The sequence below is a fragment of the Ischnura elegans genome, chromosome 12, assembly GCF_921293095.1.
Source record: "Ischnura elegans chromosome 12, ioIscEleg1.1, whole genome shotgun sequence".
NCBI classification, from domain to species: domain Eukaryota; kingdom Metazoa; phylum Arthropoda; class Insecta; order Odonata; family Coenagrionidae; genus Ischnura; species Ischnura elegans.
The window spans coordinates 38,833,579-38,851,543 of record NC_060257.1 but is presented as its reverse complement, the minus strand read 5'-3'; positions in this window follow the sequence as shown (position 1 = coordinate 38,851,543).

The window sequence follows — 17,965 nt, the reverse complement described above, 5'->3', positions numbered from 1 at the left end:
TGCGTCGCCGTAAATTACATCGATTTTTCGATCGCGCGGCAGGGTTTGTCTCCGCGCGTCGGGAGTTGGATTAGCCGCGACCCGGTAAGGTTATTGAAGCTTTATGGGTTTTAACGCTCAGCATTCACCGTTTTTATGTTTTGCTTCAAGACACCGACTCTCAAATGGTCTATGGTGATGACGTTGGAGGTTTTTCAGCCGAGGTAAGTGCATTTTTCATTGAAGTTCATTTCGTTCCGCGATAGGAGCCCGACGACGCCTCTGGGAAAGGATAGGAACGGAAGATACGGGACAGGGAAAAAAACCTCAACGCTACAGAAGCGAAGAGGGCCATACTAAAAAGCGAAACCAAGCAAAGCTATTAATGCTCTAACGACTTCGGAGAATCATTCTATGAGGAACAATGATCCAACGATTAAATCGTTAGATAACACTTCCAGAAGTCAGCGTGTCTCTTCTTTTGTTTTGAATGGGAATGGGCATAATGTTTCACACTGTTTTACACTCTAGCCGCAGTGCACGGCGCGCCGTGCAATGCCTACCTAGTGCCGTGTGACTTTCATATTTACCCTGAAATGAAGATGTGGCTTGGATGGAAGCGTTTTCAAACGGATGATGAGCTTCAGGATAAAGGAAACATTTTGGCGGCATTGGCGGCAACATCCTATGAAAAAGGCATAGTAAAGCTTTTCCACAGGCACGACCAGATCCTCAATCGCCGAGGCAATAGGGTAGTTTCCTTCATCAAAGAAAACGAAAGGCATTGATTGCGATTCGTTACCCACCATTAGTGTATTCATAATACACAAATTATTTGGTTTTTGAAATACCGGTTTAGACGAATGGCAAGGTTCAAACTTTATCCTCATTTGAAAAAGGCCAGATTGGCGCCCATGCGATTCCACTCCACGTGACGTCACAGGTACCTAGTTTCTACACGAGAGGATAGGAGTTATACATCGTCTGAGGTTACCAATGCATGCATGAGGCACAGAGCTCAGGGAAACATGTCTTAATAATCACCTATTAAAACTGGCTAAGGTCGGAAAGTTTTCTTCGTTTGATAAGGTATTAATAAACCTTTTTTAAGCCAAGCGCTACCAGCCAGCAAGGTACTCAGCTACCCACTAGCATCCTGTGTCCTATCAGCGCTCAGAGCCTCGATCAAGGTCACCTCACAAGGCGGGAGGGGGAACCAGAAATGCGTCGCAGGACTTATTCCCATCATTCCTACTTACGCGTCGCGTTTTTGCGCGCTTGAAATTTTTCACTTTTCATTAAATCGCGAAAAATAGGTATCGTCATTTAAAAATCTAAAAGCGTGAAATACGTACTCCAGGACTAATAATCTTTCGATTTAGGCCATAAAAAAATAATAGGAAACCACCCTATTATGTCGAAAGGACACAAAAAGTGTACTCAAGATTTACCTATGAAATAATTTTCAACCAATCATTTCGCCTTCTGTTCATGGCCCGTCGGAAGTTGAAAAAAAAGTCCATGGTACTTGAATTTCCATGACTCCACAGCGCCAATCATCGAAAGCATTCCTAAGGAAATAAAATGAATGATGAATTGAGGCCTTTTCGCGGCCCACACTTTGCCTTGCCTGGCCTTCACAGCCACAAGTTCAACTTCAAGATCATGCATATTGAGAATGACATTCAAATTATCTTGATGACATGATGAATCAGGCATTCATTGAATTTGTCCGGAAAGAAGGTAAACGTAGCTCCAACTTCGGAGCCCATGATAGCATAAGCAATTAAAGTCATTTCAGTGGTAGTTTTTTCATTCGATAGGTTGCGCAAACTTTTTACATAATCATCCGTGAGTGGTACTTTATTGCCTAAATTAAAGGTGGTAACTTAATCAAGCCACGCATTCGGAATACCTGAGTTAAAATTACCTGTTTATTCTCATCTTCAGTTGAAATTTTCTGTGATTTTTCACGTAAGTGACAATTGAAATCTCTGTCGTTTGAATAAACAAGGCAAAAAATTTCATTTTCAATTAAAAATAGTATAGCTTTGTAAATTTATTGTGCATTTTGATGGCGTGAAAAAATATTTTTAACTATTCATTTTTTGAGATGATGCTGATATAATCAACTTTTCTCTATGATTACTTTAAAGTATACCGGGACTAGCCGCGGTGATAACTTTTACGTGAGCCACCCGTGATGAGCTCCAGAAGCTCGTTGAAGTAAGAAGAAATATTTATTATCATAAAAAATATGACTACTCATTGGTGATAAAATTGCGTTTCATGAATCTTTTTTTTTTACATGATCAATCGGGAAATTCCTGCTTTCACGACTTACTCAGCACAATAGCTGGTTGAGCCAGCTTCTTGTTGGTATTGAAGGTCATCCTTAAAAAACTGTTGAAATATTGCCCACATCTTATTATGGCTTTGAATATTTCTTGCATACCCAGCGATGTATTTACTCGGAAGAACCGAGAACTATTTTAGAATCTTTGAAAGAAAATATGCATAACGTTTAATCATAAGCTTAGAGTTGATGCGGTGGAAAAGTTAACACCATTTCTTTGAAAGATTGGTTAACACAGTAGGTAGGTATATGTAAATATACTTTGCTGAACAATTAAGATAAACTCATGAGTTAATAGTTTTTATAAACTACTTTCTTAATCAGTTGTTTACTGCAAAATGTATGTCTAGTAGAAAAAAAGGAAAAATTGTGAGCTCTAAATGACAGGTCGGCAGATAAACCTTGACTAAATTGCGAATCTACCAAGATCGATCGAGTTAGTAATGAGAAAGTCCACGATGAGTAGGGGAGAAGATAAGCCTCATGAAAACCTTGATAGAAGACGGAACTACCTTATAGGCCGTATCTTGAGATATGATGGCCTGATGAAGACAATCGTCGAGAGACAAGTGGATGGCAAGAACGGAAAAGGAAGACCTCTAATGAAATATATATAAATATATGAAACAGGGTGATGTGAAACATATGGAACAGAAGGATGTGAAAGAGAAGAAGTACGTAGGCGTGGATACAATTGCCATCCACAAATGAAAAATTTAACGGATGCTATGAGATTTTTCACCGCTCATTCCATGGCGTTACCAGTAAAACTCCTTATTAGTTTGTATCTTATAATATGTTCAACATAAATTCGGTAACCCTTAGTGTTTTCAAACAAAAAAGAATACCAATTGGCGCAATTTCGGCGCAAATGGTCCTCTTAACTCTCGAGACAGAACAGCCTTTCTACGGGACACATCTTCGAAAGACACGTACCTGGAATTACGAAGTTCTGGACATGATGGGTGAGGTGAGGCAGCTTCTAGATGAGATACGGAGGAGACAGAATCAGGGAGTACTTAGCGGAGAGAGGATGTTGAAAACAATGTCAGAGGGTAGACAGAATGTTAGGTAAACGAGGGTGAGGAGGGATGAGATTAGGAATTTCAGATGGAATGAAAAGGAGTATTCCTTAATATGAAATGAAGTTGGGGTCCATGAAGGGAGGGGGACTGCCAGAAATCTTCCTTCCTTTGCCGGCCTCGGTGGCGGTGGGGTAAAGTCCTCGCCTGCCAAACCGTAGGTCGTGGGTTCGAATCCCGCCTGGGTAGGTGATCCCTATCCAGGGCATGGATGTTTGTGTTGTACTTTGTTAATATTGGAAACCCTCGTTGTAAAAGGCCGTTACGTGCTGTTTACGGGGGATATGATAAATAAATAAATAAATAAATAAATAAATAAATACTCTATACAGACCTACTTTAATCGGTAGAATACATTAAATTTAAATAATAATGCTTTTAAGAGGCTGTTATAATCCTTACACTTTTAATAAGTTAGTTTTAACAATTTATTTGGATTTCAATGAAAAACCTGCTTCATCGATGCTTCCGAACACTCCAGCATCTGCCCTCCCTTTTGTCCATATTTGCTTCTACTTTTCCAGATATCCATTAACATTTGACTTCCCTATTATATTAAGTAGGCCTAATTATGAATTAAAGAAGGAAGTCCATGATGGTAGGGGAGAGTGCTTAAATACTTCTTAAGTTCTCCATTAAAACTACCTTAATTAATAGCATACTTTAATAACGTAGGCAAAAGTACACTTAGCCTACTAAAATGCATTGAAATTATCAAAATGATAACTCGAATTTAAAGATTTATGTGTCTTAAATACTCCCGGTAATCTCAATCGGTAGAATAATTAAATAATGACTCAAGTACACTCAGCTCACCAAAACGTACTGCAATTTTCAAAATGATGACTCCAGAAAAAAGAGTCAGTAGAATAGAAAAGAAATAGTAGAATAGCGCTGGCGAAGATGGCTTTCTACAACAAGAAGACTCTTCTCACGAGAGATTAAGAGCATAGAAGTAAGGAAACAGTTCATCGGATTTTACATATGGAGCATGTTTGTCTATCAAAGCAAGGCTTGGACGCTGACAGCAGCAGAGAAGTCAAGATTGAAAGCATTCGGAATTTGGTACTACCGAAGTGTGCTACTACTATTTGTGTGTTTCAATTATTTCAGCATATACAGATTTAAAAAATCAAAAAATATTTTATTTTGTTATGAATAATATTAGAAATTTTGAGGCACCGAAATTGGTGCAATTATTATTCGACTATTATTTCTTTTCTTAATCAGAGCTGGAACGGCGTTCCGACATGTTCGGGCACCGGGACACCTCTGCTAAGTTTCCGTCATTCAGCGACAATGGTTTGAAGGCACTGCATGGAACCAGTTGTTTGTTTCAATCCTTGTTTTGTCCTTTGCTGTCGAGGTAGGTGAAGAATCATTCCAATTTGGTGCAGGTGTTTAGTGATTCTCTTTTCTTTCAGTGAAATCTCCTTGCATGAATAAAAAAGCTGAGTTTGCAGAAAAGAAGCAAAATGGAACCCTTGGAGGTGGTGAAATAGACCCCAACTGTGATGACCATGGGGACTACGCCCCCATACAGTGTATACCTGGTTCAATGTACGTATGCGGATTTTATTGGGGTGTATCATTTTTGAAAGTTAAGATAAAATGTACAGTTGAGGACCTCAAATCTTTTTACTTGCCATCCCTGGTTCCAGACTGTGCAATTGACCTCGACTGTCCGTTGCCCTCCCCGAATAACTCCAGACGGGCAACCTCAATAAGAGTTAAAATCGTTAAACCAGGGTCCACATCCGACATGGCATTGCGTGACGCCCCTCTGGCTGTCGCTGTCGCAACCGCTGCAGTGTGGAAAGCACTTGCATCGACCCGAAAACCGAACGGCACTTTGGTCAATGCTCATGCCCCTGTAGTGAAGGCGAGGAGCACTTTCACTGTGCAACGAGGTTATCGTCGGCTATCATCAAGGTTTTCGGCGTTCGCGAGGCGGAGCAAATTGCATCCTGTTGACAATCCCTCGGAAATCTTTAAAACAGTGTCATTCTCCTCTTCACGCTCTCGACGTGGTATGTTCCCGTTTAAAGAGAACTCTCAACACCCACTTGATGAGTCTTACTTTGCATCATTTTGCGATATATAACTCTTAAAATCATGACCGTCATTAGTCAACAATCCTAAGATTAGTTTGACGCAGATCTTTATTCCTCTCTCCTATCCGCTAGCCTTTTCATGTAGCTCATTCGGGGCCATCCCTTGCCCTCCTTCCTTTCCACCTGTCCTTATGCGATTGTTTTCATCAGGCCATCATATCTCATAATGTGGCCAATTAAGTCGTCCCGTCTTCTGCTCCAGGTTTTTAAAAGACTTCTCTTTTCTCTCACTCTTCTTAGCGCTTCCTCGTTACTTACACGGTCGATCGCTCTTATTATAGTCCATTCAGTTGCTCCGTCTTCTGCTTAAGGTTTTTAGAAGAATTGTATTTTCTCCCACTCTTCTTAGCACTTCCTCATTAGCATGCTCGCCGAATGTAGGTACCAGAAAATGGGATGGTGAATCTTCAAGTTCTATGATGCATACTCAGTACTTAGTTCTATGATGCATTTTCAGTACTTAGTTCTATGATGCATACTCAATACTTAGTTCTATGGTACATACTCAATACTTAGTTCTATGATGCATACTCAGTACTTAGTTCTATGATGCATACTCAGTACTCTTAATCTCTCGTAAGAAGAGTCTTCTTGTTCTAGAAAGCCATCTTCGCCAGCGCTATTCCACTACTTCTTTTCTATTCTACTGACTCTTTTTTCTGGAGTAATCATTTTGAAAATTGAGTACGTTTTGGTGAGCTGAGTGTACTTGAGTCATTATTTAATTATTCTACCGATTGAGATAGGTTTCCGGGGAGTATTTAAGACACATAAATCTTTAAATACGAGTTATCATTTTGATAATTTCAATGCATTTTAGTAGGCTAAGTGTACTTTTGCCTACATTATTAAAGGATGCTATTAATTAAGGTAGTTTTAATGGAGAACTTAAGAAGTATTTAAGCACTCTCCCACCATGGACTTCCTTCTTCAATTCATAATTAGGCCTACTTAATATAATAGGGAAGGCAAATGTTAATGGATATCTGGAAAAATAGTAGTATGTATGGACAAAAGGGAGGGCAGATGATGGAGTGTTCGGAAGCATCGATGAAGCAGGTTTTTCATTGAAATCCAAATAAATTGTTAAAACTAACTTATTAAAAGTGTAAGGATTATAATAGCCTCTTAAAAGCATTATTATTTATTATTAAAGTATTCTACCGATTAAAGTAGGTCTGTATAGAGTATTTAAGAAGATTTCTGGCAGTCCCCCTCCCTTCATGGACCCCAACTTCATTTCATATTAAGGAATACTTCTTTTCATTCCATCTGAAATTCCTAATCTCATCTCTCCTCACCCTCGTTTACCTAACATTCTGTCTACCCTCTGAAATTGTTTTCAACATCCTCTCTCCGCGAAGTACACCCTGATTCTGTCTCCTCCGTATCTCATCTAGAAGCTGCCTCACCTTACCTACCATATCCAGAACTTCGTAATTCCAGGTACATGTCTTTCGAAGATGTATCTCGTAGAAAGGCTGTTCTGTCTCGAGAGTTAAGAGGACCATTTGCGCCGAAATTGCGCCAATTGGTATTCTTTTTTGTTTGAAAACACTAAGGATTACCGAATTTATGTTGAAAATTTTATAAGATACTAACTAATAAGGAGTTTTACTGGTAACGCCATGGAATGAGCGGTGAAAAATCTCATAGCATCCTTTAAATTTTTCATTTGTGTATCACTTTTTTCACCTACGATGTACCGGTATTGAATTCTGCTTACATAGGGTGGTAAAGGACGAATATTTGAATCATTTTCATGGTATCTTTATTGTTAGGGTTCAACCTTCTTGACACCATGCTGAAAACTGGGAAAAGTTGACTTTTAAGTGTCTTTTTTCTCGTGTCAACGCAAAAATGGTCGATATTCACAGCATCTCCCCATCCTCGTTGTACCACCAGATGAATAAAATGGAAAACATATCACGTGATGCACAATTCCCCATATCAATGCACTTTCTCCGTCTGCCGCGCTTTTCGCCAATTTCCTTGACACTCCTTTCTTCGGGTCCAATTTTCCGCTTCAAGTGACGCAACCATTCATTCCTCATGCCCGAAAACGGAACAATGAGTATTTCCCATATCCCTTTCATTTATTTCGGACGAAAACAATGCCCACTCAGGAGAATATAACGAGATGGTTCCTTGAGCAGGCGTGAATTATGGCCCATAGCTCTTACCAAACTTCCGTAGCTATTATTCAAGTTCGCACTCTCATAAAAGTTTGGTAAATTGCATTCGAAATAGTTCGACCCTGTTATAGGTGACTAAGCAATAAACTGTGCTCTCTAAGAACCCATGTGGTTCTTTTTTATGCCTATGTTTATGACTTTATAGGTCCTTGATACATACAAATATTATTTAGTACGGGAGTTTACGACCCCAGCGTTATGCGTTACACTCGAAAAGTCAGTGAGCGATGGGGGTTTTTGGGGATAAACCCCTCCCTCTCAGAGAAATTTTAAAATTTAATACATTTTACTTAAATATTACTCATAGAATAGTGTAAGGATTCATAAAATACCTCTCGGAAAGCCGTAAAACTCACCATTTTGTACCATTTATCTTGAAAAATGTTTGGGGGAGGGCACCCGCACCTCCCGTATTCCATACCCCCCAATATTAGTTGCTCCTAAAACCCCCCAGAGCCTTAATTCCTAGCTGCGCGCCTGCGAAAAGTAATTGCAGCGAATGGTCGTCTATTTTTGTACGAAAACATTAGTAAATACGAGGCATATTCAAAAAGTAAGAGCTGTCTGGTCATAGAAAAAAATATACTGATATGAAACACATTTTATTGGCTTTTTTAGTTGGCTATAAACCTACTTCACCTCTATACATAATCGCCATTCAATTTCAAGCATTTTTCTTACCGCTGCACCAGCTTCTTTAACCCATCATAACCCAATGTTGCTCCTGAGCAATATAAAAAATTTATATGTTTTCTGCTCTATTTAGGAAATGATTAAACTATGCATGATATTTTGGTGTAAATTGTAATGATGAAATATTTAGCTGCAAAGATAATTATGATTGAGTGCAAAATTTTCCAGTTTTCAAAATGAAAAATCTTGAAATTTTATTTCTCCCTGAAGTAGCTCTAGGTTAGAAAGGGTTAACCCCTATGCATAGAAGCTCGCCGCCTGAGAGTTGTTCCAATTCACAATGCCGTTTGAGTTCCTCTTCGGTTTCCAAATGTTGTCTACCGTGTCACTGTTTTAAGTGCAAGAAGAGGAAGTAGTCGCTAGTTGCAAGGTCAGGACTATACGGTGGCTGGTCAAAGAGTTCCCAAAGAAAACCTTGAGTTTTCTTATTGGTTTTGACATCACTGTGAGCCTGCGGCTTAGTCCAATTGGTTCAACTCTGAGGCGGCCAGCATCTATGCAGAGGAGTAAAAGAAGCTATTGCTGCGTTGCGAATAATACTTCGAAGTGAACGGAGAGAAGTGAAGTAGGTTTGTAGCCAATTAAAAGTTCCAATGAAATGAGTTCCATATGAGTATGTTTCATACGGTCACGCTGTCAGCACCGATAAAAATATACTTTACCTACACTTTACCAAGCTATTTTTGGCTGGAATATATATAATAGAGTCTGTAAATGCATAAGGGAAGTCTCCAAAAAACCTTAAGGAGAAGACGGGAAAACTTAATTGGCCACATTATGAGGCAAGATGGCCTCATGAAAATAGTCACAGAAGTAAAGGTAAAAGGTGAGAAGAGCAAGGGATGGCCCCGAATGAGTTAATAATAATAATAAACGTCTTTATGGTTAAATAAAAAACACAGTACTATTCCACAACCTTATAAGGTTGTGGAATAGTACTGTGTTTTTTATTTAACCATGAATATCTCATCGTTCCACCAAGTAACGCCTAAATCTGTTGATTATAAACGTCTTTGCTGGGCGAGATTGGGACTAGAAGGTCCCATCTTCCACCTAACCCCTCGTTACATATCACAGGTTACAAAGCATGTAAAACAGAAGAAGTACGTCGCTATGAAAAGGATAGCGGATAGGAGAGCGAATTGGAGAGCTGTGTAAAACCAATTTTAGGATTGCTGACTTATGGTGACGATGAATATAAGAGTATAAACTGGGTATGCATCATAGAACTACGTGCTGAGCATGCATCATAAAACTTGGAGATTCACCATCCAATTTTCCGTTACCTATATTCGGCGAGCATGCTAATGAGGAAGTGCTAAGAAGAGTGGGAGAAAAAATAAATTCTTCTAAAAAATTGTACCAGATGATAGTTCTGTGGGCCGAAACGCGTCGTACGCATTTAAATATGGTGGAAAAGTGCTGCCATCTTTTATTTAAATGTGTCGAACTTCCGTCACAACGCCTGAATCCGTTGAACTTCTTCTAAAAACCTTGAGAGAAGACGGGACAACTTAGTTGGCCACATTATGAGATATGATGGCCTGATGAAATCAATCGCAGAAGGAAAGGTAAAAGGTAACAAGGTGAGGGGCGGCACCGAATGAGTTACATAGGACAGGTTATAAAGGGTGTAAAATGGAAGAAAAACGTCGCTATGAGAAGGCTAGCGGATAGGAGAGAGGAATAAATAGCTGTATTAAACCAATCTTAGAATTGCTGACTAATGACGATGAAAATATTTATATAGCATGATGGCCCGATTAAAACAACCGCAGAAGGACAAGTGAAAGAGAAGAAAAAAAATGAAAACATAAAAAAACACCTTAGAGTTATTTAAAGACGAATTTAATATCCTCTTTAAATGCTTACATTTCTCTTCCATTTGCATTCAACTAGGCATATTAATTTTCAAATGCAGTGTCTGCCAATGGTTTGGTTGTCGCCGTAGTTATTTCGATTCCTTTAAATGTAAAATGTTCAAATCTTAAGGATATTTCAGGGTAAATTATACAAAAACATTTAAAACCCCGATTATTTCAAATTATATTCCTATATTTTCACTAGCCAAGATATTTTCATGACATCAATCAGAGCCCCGTCGTATTTGATCAAATCTGAAAGTCATTTAATATACTTTTTCCCCTCAGTGATGATTTGTTTCCGGTTAATCAAAGTTTTTAAAGCATCGTGAAAGCGAATCTTCTCACGCAATGCGGAAGAAATTATGAGTCTGCCGTGTCAATTTTCCTGAGTGGTATTTCACGATGAGTTAATATTACTGGAGCTTCATGTTTGTGCGTTCATTCTACTCGTAAATTGGTTCTTAGAGATGCTGTCGGATTCCGTTTTGTAAACTGAAATAATGATAAAATAGCAATGAATGGGTCATTTAAAACAGTGTGCGAAAAATAAATATCCTACGACAGAACTCACATTTTATGTGCTAAAATTGATAAATACTATCTTTCACTCTTCGCTACTTAGAATTAACTTAAGACGATAGATCGAAATAATAGGAGGATTAGGGCAAGCGTAAGGTTAGGTTAACCCATTTCGAATGAGGACGAATCATGATATTTCATATATATTAATATTACTATTATTATCGTCTTTTTTCTTAAATTTTCTTCAGTTTTCACTCAGTTGTTTTAATGTAAAGAGCACGGGTTCCACCAAGGTAACTCTTTACTGTTCTATTGCGTTGAGAAATTTTCTCGTGATATGGAAGGTTGAAATTATTTCAGCCTTTTGCAATTTGACGTATGTATTTGGATGAGGGTTGAGTATTTTGAAACTACTTTATATATGTTTTTGGATGATACCGGATGACAGAGATGATTGGATCTATATAAACCTGCTCCATATTCCATATTCTTATTATTTCTATTGCCAATTCTTGGTACTTACAATTAGTTATTTTTCCGACTATTGCCTTTTCCTTGTTATGCGACAGTGGTACAGCAATATCAGCTATGCTACAAGTTCTATATTTCTTGTCAATCAGCATTATATCTGGTCTATTATTTACTATAGTTTTATTTGTTTCGATCAACGTAGTAAAGTTTAAATGACCTGCTTTTAAGCACTGTTTCCAGGTAGTGTTCATAGTATGGGGCCTTGGTATCTATTAACTTGTGTTGGTAAGCCCGTTTTTGGTGGATAATTTTTACAACTTGATTATATTTATTTAGATATTCTGTATTAGCTAACATCTTACAACCATTAATAACGTGTTGGGTTGTTTCTGGCACTTGAAAATATCTTATATACTTTATTATTTTTGTATCATTATCATGCAATAAAAATCGTTCCTAGATGGCTATTTGCCAGATGGTAACAGTTTAGTAATGAAAAATATCAACAAAATAAAACTAAATCAGTCAAATCAAAAATTTAAAAATAACATTGATATAAGTTTTCCAAGATAAATTTTTAGAATCTGTTATTTACTTAACCATTTAGAACCCTTAAATTACTTGGACAGGGCTGAAACATATATGCAGGCAGTCTATTCCAATAATCCTTCGTCCTGTTAACCCATTAGTGCATAAAGTTATTTTTGTCAAATACTTATTTAAAAAGTTATTATTCTGGCTATTGAGGTTCATTTTATCTAATTTATGCAATTTTTAAATTTTTGCAATCAATAGTTTAAATAATCCAACCCGTCCGATATATCGGACGTCATGCACAGGGGGCAGTAGTGTGTGTTGCTGTAGTATGTCCTATACAACTTTTGCTAAAATTATTTAATAAATGAGTACAATAATCATGACAGTGATTTGATGTTAAAATACGATACATAAAGAACATATAAACTAGGAACATTATATATTTTGACACTTTTACATGATATTCGTAGAAACTTTTTGGATGAAGGCCAATGTTGCATTTATTACAAAAGAATTTCGCTCTCCCTTTACTCTTCGTCTTTTGGTAACAATAACTTGTGTCTAGAAGTTTAGGCGATCAAATCTAATAAAATTAATGGGAACATGAGTTTCATTTTCTTGGATTGATGATTTTTCAAACATTTTTAGTTAAATTAAGAAAGAAGAACTTTGTACTTTCACATTAATATTTATTCACGACCATGGTTTCAACGTTAGACGTCATCCTCAGGTGAACTCTACAGAGGTCCATCACATCCTTTTATACCAGGCAAGGAGGGGTAGGGAGGAAGGTAATTAGGTTGAACGGATTGGTTAACAGAGAAGAGGGAGGGGGGAAAAAACCTTGGTCATGTGGTATGGAAGAAGTTAGGGGGAGGAGGCTCCCTTATGGGGGGCACGGCAGGTGGAGGGGGGGGGGTTCAGGTGAGAGAGAGAGAGGCCGAAGAGTTCGTCATGTCATTAGCTCAGGAATTTAGGAGTGGGAGGCTTAAAAGAGGGGAATGGTAGTCATACAAAAATTCGTTTACAATGTTGTCATTGGAACGTACGTGCTGCAAAATTTCCATTTGTTCCAAAGCGTCTAATCTAGGTCCTTTAGGTTCATAATGAAGCACTTCAAACACAAAATCACTTTGATGATTGTTATCTAACAAATGTATAGCAAATTGTGAAGTAGTCTTTTTATTTCTCTGGCAGGCTTGATGTTCTTTTACCCGCTCTTGAAATTGTCGCCCCGTTTGCCCAACATACACCGCGTTGCATTCACATTTTAGTCTATACACCCCACTCCTTTCTTCTCTTGGGATGGGATCTTTGGTGAGGGAAAGAATGTTCCTTAGGTTGGATTTATTGTAAAACGCAACTTTAATTCTATCCTTAGGCACCTTTTTGTATATCTTCGGCCCAATGTCCTTTAAAAAAAGGATTCTGCGCCACTTGGCCGTGGATTCTTGTCGCGTTCGGGATCCATAAATTTCTCCCACTGCTTGTTTTTTTAATTGTTTCCGATATAAGCTATCAATTAACTGTTCGTTGTATCCGTTATTTTTAGCAATTAGTTTAATTGTGTTTAATTCCTCATTGAACTTGGCAGGGGACATCGGAATATGCAGCAACCTATGTAACATGCTGTGAAAGGCTGATAACTTGTGAAACATTTTTAGAATAATCACGGTTTAGCATAGTCATTAGTGAACTTCGATATTTCAAAAAAGACTTTTTTCTATTCAGTTATTTTTCGATAAAGAAGCCACGCATTTAGGACAGCAGTATCGAATAAATTGGCTAATTTCAGCCATCACCATTTATTCTATCTTATATATTCTAGCTTATTATAAGAAAACTTTTTTACGTTGGTCCTTTGTGACCGACATTTCATCTTGCATTGATGATCATTCATTTCGATATCGTTGGGGTTTCCAATCTCATCGAGGTTCACCCCTGCTTTATTTTTCTCTTGCAAGTGTGCGAATGAGTGCGCAAAGGCGAAATATTTTTCTTCTCCGTTCAAATGAGTCCCTTCCCAGTACTTGCAGCATTTTGGAGACACTCTCTGCGTTTTTATGCTTCACTTTAAATATATACGAATTAAAATGAACACGGTCTTGCCTTCACGAATGATTGAGCAAATTAATTCAGACTTCGGTACTAAATATTTTCACATTTTCCTCATACAAGGAGGAAGGCCAGCGAAGGGAAGCCAGAATTTGCAAATTGCAGTCCTTTAATTAATTTCATTTCGTTTCCTCGGAAGCTCGCTGGTTGCTCCCACCATGGTCGTCATCAGGTATTATTTTTTTGGGGGTGTTCTGGGGTGTAATTTAAAAAAAATATTCTCAAAACACTGCTTTTACGTATTTAGGATGTGAAATTAACCCTAAATAAATTATTCTGAATATAATTAAATTTTTCTTGGAGTTATTTATTTTTATTGCCGACCTAATGTGGTGGCGGAAAAGTCCTCACCTAGCAGATTGAAGGTCGCGAGTTCGAATCCCGCCTGGGTAGGTGGTCCCTTTTTAGGGCATGACTGTTTTTTATTGTCCAGCGTTGTTGTTTGTTTAATTTCCCCGCTGTCAATGCCTTAAATATGCTGTCTTCGGGGCGGTGAGGATAAATAAATTAGAGCATTAAATCATCTTGACTTCAAATATTGGGCGGAACGTGTCGCCCCTGTCTTCCCGGCCTAGTTATTCATAAACTGTCTGGTTTTTCTGCATGAGAATTTGAAAGGATTAAACATTACATGATTCATTTACGCATTTAATCTTTATTAAAACTGTGCAAATGCCTTTCTCAGGGCTTTCCCTAGCAGTATATTAAATGGACGACATATTTGTAGAGGTTTATCCATGTCTACTGGGCATTTGGGCAATTGTTTAAGACACATCAATTTTCATTCGTCTCCCAGTTCTGACACAATTACCATCTATGTTCCTCATTATATTTTTCTTTTTACATCAAGCTAAGCATTCAGAAAAGAAAATTCACAAGGAACAAATTTTCCTGATGATTGGAAGTGCTTTTCAAAATTTTACCGAGAGAAGTATTTGTCGTGGGACGGATGACGCAGCTGAGGTCATGATCGAAGTTGAAAAATCGAGTTCGGATCGAAAGTCGACTCGATTTCATCGATCTTTGATTATTTAAACTCGATTTTCGATTCTAAAGGCCGTTTTACACGGGGCAAGTACTTGCACAATTGTGTGTGCGAAGGCGCAGTAAAATTGCGTCGTGTAAAGCGGTGAATTGCTGGAACACATGCGAGAATGCGTGGACGTGAAATGGAAAAATAGCCCGTTCTAATTTCGTTCATGTATTCGTGCAATTCTGCGCCATTTTAGAAATCAATTCTGTTCTAACCTGAGCTATTCCGAGCAGGGGCGCAGCTAGGAATTAAGGCTAGGGGGGTTTTCAGGTGCAACTAATACTGGGGTGCTTGGGGGTGTAGTATACCCGCCAGGGTAAGCGGTAGGTGCGGGGGCTCTGCGCCAGAAAAAAATTAAGATAAATGGTTCAAAATATTGAGTTTTACGGCCTTCTGAGGGATTTTTTGTTAATCGTCACACTACTATATAAGCAATATTAATTCAAATAAGTAAAATAGATTTAACTTAAAAATTTCTGTGAGCTCTGGGGGGGGTTTAATCCCCCAAACCCCCCCCCCCCCTCTCGCTGCGCCACTGATTCCGTTTCCCGTGTAAAACGGCCTTTAGAGAGGAATAATTGTACCCTTCAGAAATAACGTAATTCACCCTCATTTTAGAAATTAATGCTGTTTTAACCTGCGCAGTTCCGTGCCCCGAGTAAAACGGCCTTTGTAGAAATCGACTTTTCCATCGACTACCCTGCGCGTGGCGCTAACTGTCCCATAGCTCCCAGTCCATCAGCCTTTCCACAAACATCGAGCGCTCTTCGTCCGCCCTAGTGTCGCAACATAGCTCTTGGAGCTAATGGACGCGGAGTGGAGGCGGAACGTCAGCCGAGGGAGGGGGGAGTTGGAGAAGATAGCGCGACCGTCCGCTAATCGCTCGGGACTCGTAGGCTGCTCGCCATTACTCACGCTGGCAGCGGGAGCGACAAAGGTCGTGGAGGACAACCACGAATATTACAAAAGAGGATCCTCAAGTCGGCCTCTAAATGCGTATACACCCACCGCGCATTTAAATGGGTTTACAAAAGTCGCCACTCGCGTCGCTGACGGTCAAATTGATCCGATTTTCAAAGGGAAATAAGGTATAATTAGGGGTGTTAACTTCAATTTATATACTCGATAATGTTATCTATCAATTTCATAACTTTTCAATACAATTCCATGCAATGAAAAGCATTGTACTGCAAAATGCTTGAAAAAAAGTATCGTATTGCATTCATCATCGCGCCTCGGACATTTTTGAAAGCCGATTAAATTGCAACCGAAGTGGCAACAGATATTAACACTCTAAAGGATGGAATCGGGACTTCTCTATGCAGTCCCCTTTGAATTTACGAACAGTTAGCATCCATGTTGAATTTCCGTTCCGCACCCGTCTCTTTACGTCAATGGGCAAATATCGATTGGCTTCAGTGGTAAATGAATAACTGGATTAAGTTATTGCAGCGTTAAACAACATGTTTGTGACAATTTGACGTCAAAAAGGAGTGCGGTTTTACATCAAGAGCCTCGCATACTTAAAATGGTAGGCTATAGCCATATGCGAGCCGAGACGAGCGAGAATGGGTTAATCGATAACATATTTCACCATTAAAAAGGAGAGTAAAAAAATAAAGAGAAAAAGTTTTTTAAAAATCACGCTTTTCCAAAAGCATAATAGAATTCATTAAAAAGTAAAAAAAAAAGCTTTTCATCCCTCGGAGAATGAAACGTGGGTGCTGATTAGGTTTAGGTATAAACGCAGTGGCGGATAATATACGGAGCGGGTGGCGCGCGCATTTCAGAACCAGAATTATAGCTTTTTATCATAGGATGGCATTATGTACTAGGTAACTCGTGCGAAAGTTTCACTCTTTCGCGCTATCAGGGAATACGTATGTTAAGGAAGTTAGGTGGTGGTACATTTTATACATGAGAGTAGGTCGTGGTAATGAGCAATACTTATACCAATGGAAGAAATTCGCCCTGCGGATACAATCTGATCCGGTCTCGGATCTGGATCTCCCAATTTGTAGTTAGGCATACTAAATAGTCGGCAAAAAAGTTTTGCTCAGCGGACGATGCTGAAAGATAAATGGATCGCATAGCACTCATCATCGCGCCACGGAAATTTTTGAAAGCTGATTAAAAGTGACCGAAATGTTACTGCTTAGCTATGTCGGATATGCAGATCGTCTTGGGGATGTTGATGAACGACACCTGTACTGAAATTGGTGATTTAAAATATTGTAGCAGCAATTCATTTGAAAAATCTTGAATTTTCATTGTCTTTTTTTGTATTCTCTCGCTCGGTAAACGTGTGGTTAAAGGAATTTCTAGGAATAAACAGCCAAGTTTATAGAATCGATTTTTCTTTCTTAGCTCGCCCTTTCGTGTGTTATGCGTCGGTTTTCATCATTTCAAATTATCTGATGATATAGTTTTAAATTTAAAAAATATTGAGGTATACAATAATCTCCTATGTTTACTAGCCTAGTCATAAGATTTCTCATCTCAAACCATCACTGTCCGCAATATATTAGCATTTGCATTTCAATTTCCGTTGATAGTAATCCTTGAATACTTTCCAAACGATACTTTTATTTATTCATGATACACGTAGTCTTGGAAGTTTATTACACACGATGTATCTTTTAGAGAAGGTTTAACATTCTTCATACTTCTTAAATTTTATTTTTAATATTTTTACCTGCTTATATTACGTTTATTTGGTTTAGTTGTGGATTTAACGGGTTTTTAAACCTTTTTTTAAGTTTAGAATTTAAAAAAAATGTGGAGTTGATGTACCTGAAGCGAGTAATAAAGATGGAAAAATCGAAACTTTTAAGTCAAATTAATGGCTCAAATAGTGAAATTTGAGATTGCGATTGTATTTTTCGTGTGAAAATACGAAATGCAGTGAAGGTTTAAACCTTGCTTCCGGACCTCCTGCGTATTAAGGTGGCCTACATCCCTCGCAAGGCGCACCTTATCAATATCCTTGGGGTTTGCTGTCCT